At 37.4% G+C, this 5,066-nt stretch overlaps 1 protein-coding gene across 1 annotated transcript in view; it reads left to right on the top strand.

Moving 5' to 3' along the window:
• The first annotated feature begins 942 nt into the window (after positions 1–942).
• Positions 943–5,066, top strand: part of LOC135227063 (protein orai-3-like) — a 46,432-nt gene continuing 42,308 nt past the window's right edge. Inside the window, exon 1 of the mRNA XM_064266887.1 lies at positions 943–1,045. The gene's annotated coding sequence lies outside the window, so the exon portion shown is untranslated. The remainder of the gene's footprint in view (positions 1,046–5,066) is intronic.

The following is a 5,066-nucleotide window of genomic DNA, read 5'->3' as shown; positions in this document are numbered from 1 at the left end:
CACACGTTTTATATATATATATATAATATATATATATATATATATATATATATATATATATATACACACACACATATATATATATGATATATATATATATATAGATATATATATATATATATATATTATATATATATATACACATATTATAAAGGTGTATTATAGAAGATGAATGGCCCCTAGTGGGAGTACCACCCAATGAGCGCATCATTAATATCCTTTGATATTCTACATGATATGATCATACGTGTAAGACTTTAGAGTACGAGGTGGCATCAGGACAACTTAATATAGACAAACACGAGGACAAAAACAAGCCGGATGGTGTGTGTGTATGAAAGAAACGTATGTGATCGGGATGAACCATTTGGATTGAGGTAAATGACTTCTGTCAAACGATGGGGATTGTGTAAGCGATAAAAGGGTGAATAATTTACCGTGAGTGTAAACATTTATAGACTGAAGTAATGGGAAAGGTGATTCAGTGCAGACCTATAGTTTGATGTAGACGGGTGGGGACACTATAGGTGACGTCGTACTACAACCAAATAGGCTTCAACTGCTTACGTAACACCTATGCGTACGCGTTAGAATATAGTGTTCAATCATTGGGCGTCCCCCGGGATTTCAGTTTTTGGGGTTGGGTTGGGAGTGCAAAAAACTGATCCCCAAAGAAACTTGATTCGTCATTTTTCAAAAAGCATTGACGCACTTGGTCATATTTGTTTTGGCGGGTTCAGAAGGCATTGCATCAGTTTCATTTCGTTGCTGTTTTCATAATTTTGCTGTTTCCCCTTGACACTGTTTGAGTGGGGAAGTGCTCCTCACCCTCCCTCTCCTTACTACATACACGATTGAACCGTAACTGTATTTTGTAGCTAGGGTTTTGTATATGAGTATGGAAAATGAGTTGTAAAGCACAACTGTTAACTCAGCTGCTGTCTCCAGGCCCGCGTGCTGGGGCATAAAATAGAAGAAGCAATAGTGAGCAGAAGCAGTTGCGGCCCAGACCACAAAGCCATGAGACGTACCTGATTACTTTAAGGTAGGCATTCTTGCTGCCCCCCCCCCCCCCCCCGCCCCCCCCCCCCCGCTCCCGTCGCTGCCATTGGCTTAGCCGTCGTTCGGTGTAGAGGAACGAGTTTCCAGTCATGAGAATAACTATTAGTAATACGCGGCCTCGTGTTTTGTGTCTCTCTCTTAAATTAGAAATATATTCTTTCCGAAATTGGGCGAGAAGGTGTGGGTGTGGTACTGTATGTAAGTGAGAAGATGTGGGTGTGGTACTATTTGTAAGTGAGAAGGTGTGGTACTATAAGTGAGATGTGGGTGTGGTACTATAATTGAGTTAGAAGAGCCACCTTCAGTCTCCTAATGACACCTGCATTATATTTCGTTTCGAATATTTGTATTATTTTTCCTTCTTAAGATTTCTACTCCATGGCGCTGAGTGTAACATTTAAAAAAATCACCACTGGAACCAGCCATTCCGAATTTCCGGAAGGGAAGCAATAACAATTATCACAAGTGTGTTCTCACTCCCTCTCTCGAGTTAGAGTAATTTGAGAATCCAGGATTCCTGGAGACCAATATTCTAGACTAAGGAAGCAGAACTTGCAATATGTCATGACGACGAAATATAAAAATCGCCTCGTTTACCTGGAGATGAGGGGATCCGATCGACCCGACCTCGACCTCCTCTCATCTCCCTGTCAGCGCAGGTTTCGAAAACTGGTTCTTTTAAACCGCTGCAGTTTCAGAGGTCAATCAGAAATTCTGCGTTAAACCCAGGTCTATTCGGATTCTGCCGTTATCTCGTTTATCTTGAGCGTTTTTTTTTTTTTCTTACATACATTCACACACGCATAATTATATATATATATATATATATATATATATATATATATATATATATATGTGTGTGTGTGTGTAGCTAGTATTCCCACAATGGTGCTGTGGATGGAAAATAAAATGAATTGATCTGTTATGTATATGTGTATATAAACTATATATATGTATAAATAGTCCGTTCCTCGTTGGACGAGTGGGTTACGTGCTCGCCTACCGACTTGGTAGCCCGAGTTCGCTTTCCCGCTCTGCCAACAAGGAACCAGAGGAATTTATTACCGGGGATTAGAAATTAATTTCTCGATATAGTATGGTTCAGATCCCAAAATAAGCTCTAGGTCCTGTTGCTAAGTAACCAATTGGTTCCTAGCCGCGTAAAAAGAAAATCCAATCCTTTCGGCCAATCCTAGGAGAGCTGTTAATCAGCTCAGTGGTTTGGTTAAAGTAAGTCATACTTAACTTTTTTAACTGTATATATAAATATTATATATACATATATATGTGTGTCTGTTTCTCCTCTATGACAAAATTCAGAATTTTTCGCACCGTCATACCTTGCACTACTTTATATGAATCCATGGTCTTCGGAAGTGGCGATGCAAGGATACCCCTCGGGTGGGGGGTGGGGGGGGGGGGGGGGGGGGGTGGGACTGCCACAGTTTTAACAGAAACTCGTGGGCGATGGTAACAGCTGTGGCTTGATGGAGTCTGTCGTGTCCTTGTGCTGACTTAAACCTGAGACGTTTTCGGTTTTGGATTTTTATTTGCTCTTGGACGTATGTCATTAGTCTATATTTCAATATTTGTTTTATCTCCCCTCCAAGGAGGAACCCAAGTCCGGAACCGTAGTCTTGTTGTCTTCACACGGGTGTGTGTGTGTGTATAATCTCACGTATTTACATATACATAGTACACATACATTATATATATACATATATTATATATATCTATATTAAATATATATATATATATAATATATATAGACGTGTATTTTACTACCTACGTACGTACATGCTTACATTCATATATACATACATACACCCCCACACATTATATATATATATATATATATATATATATATATATATATATATATATATGAATGTAAGTATGTGCGCACGTAGGTAGTAAAAATGTACGTCTATATATATATATATATATATGATATATATATATATATATATATATATATATATATAGACGTACATTTTTACTGCCTACGTGCGTACATACTTACATTCATACATACACACAACTCAACATTAAGCCGTCCCCATAAAATAAATGGTCACAACAAAAACAGTACAACAACAATTACAGCTACATCAACAGTTAGATGCTGAATACGTCAAGTGCGTCCTTGTTGGACGAGTGGTTTACATGCTCACCTAACGATTTGGTAGTCCGAGTTCGATTCCCGGTTCTGCCAACGTGGAATCAGAGGAATTTCCTTCAGGTGATTAGAAATTCCTTTCTCAAGATAATGGGGTCCGGATCCCACAGTAAGCCGTAGGTCCCGTTGGTAGGTAGCCAATTGGTATAGCTGCGAAAAAATATCTAATCCTTCGGGCCAGCCCTAGGATAGCTGTTATTTAGCTCAGTGTTCTGGTTAAACTAAGATATACTTAACTTTTTTTTTTTTAAACTTTATGCACATGATCTTGTATATGAGTATGCCTTGTTTATTTAGTCAGCTTAAACTCTCATTCAAATTCTCAATGAATAATCCGGAAATGCCCTCAGCTTGCCAAATAAAGATCAGCAGAACATTATCCTGAATGCCCTTAAGTTTAAAAAAGGCAACTACATGAATTATTAAGTGGAATAAAATAAAAAGAAAAATCGATTGAAGACAATATCCTGTTTAAGCTCATTCGAAAATCATTTTGTTGTTGGACTTCCTTCCTAAGGTAAAATAACATTATATTCATCCTTGATAATACTGTTCCTAACCTCGCTGACTGCATGAGCCTTGGAAACCATTTTCCCTGATTGGTTGGTGCAAAGTGAGTTTTAATGCTGGGATATTATTTTTATTTAAAGCCTGGAAGTTATACTTTATTGTCGTATTTTTTAGAGAAAAAAACGAAAAGAAAATGAAAGGTCAAAATACAATTTAAATTCAGTGGAAAAGACAACGTGTTTATACTTACACTAAATAAATATTCACTCAAACAACCGCCTTTCAGAGATACTACTGTGTGGTTTAATGCTCTTGCTTCCATGAACTGCGCACTGAAGCATATTACCGTCATTTTTTTTACGGCATTTGTCCGCGAGTAACGTAAGAATCCCATCATACTTTTCTGAAGCGTGGTTTAATTTCCGTCGTTCGTTCTCCATTTCGTATTCTTTTTATCTCTTGAAGGAGAATATCGGACAAATGTATTCGAGTATCAATATTACATTTTATGGTGAGAAGAAAATGAAGACATTTAATTCCGATCTTCATTAAATACGAGGTTTGCTTATATTCTCCCGATATTAGCACTGAATCTCGAGTCTGACTTATTATTGCAAAATAAGGTAGAAACATCACGTTATGCGAAAAAAAATACGGCTGACTAAGGTTAAATGACATGAAATTACTTATATTCAGTCCATATTATATAACAATGAATAATAGTCAGGCAAATGAGGGATTATGGATGCGATCATTATTCTTAAAACCATTTGATCATAGATATTGCAATTGAGAATATTGGCATTTTTATTTTGATCATCTTGGTGGGAAAAGTACAAACGGTAATATGTTTTTGTAGCATTGCGTGCATGAGTTTTCAAGGGTTAGCATTAGGAATAATGTCATTCAGACAGCAATATTATTTTCATAAATTCAAGTGGCCACGTTTGTACTGCCAATCGGTTTTTGAAAGCGCCAACTTTCGGTTTTAGGTAGTTGGTAAACTTCATCAGCTCCAACTTTTGAATGAGGGGGGGGGCAATACGCTCGAATATCTGGTATTCCACAGCTGCAAAATTCGGTAATGTTTACGATACACTATACGTCAAATTAGCACAAATTTATGATTGATTTCTTTATGTTCTATATATTTTATCGTAGATGTTTACTATGAGTCAAGTATATCTTAGTTTAACCAGACCACTGAGCTGATTAACAGCTCTCCTAGGGCTGGCCGGAGGATTAGATATTTTTAGGTGGTTAAGAACCAGTTGCTTACCTAGTAAAGGAACCTACAGCTTATTGTGGCATTCGG

The sequence above is a fragment of the Macrobrachium nipponense genome, chromosome 15 (genome assembly GCF_015104395.2).
Source record: "Macrobrachium nipponense isolate FS-2020 chromosome 15, ASM1510439v2, whole genome shotgun sequence".
Taxonomy (NCBI): domain Eukaryota; kingdom Metazoa; phylum Arthropoda; class Malacostraca; order Decapoda; family Palaemonidae; genus Macrobrachium; species Macrobrachium nipponense.
This window is presented reverse-complemented; position numbering and strand designations above follow the sequence as displayed.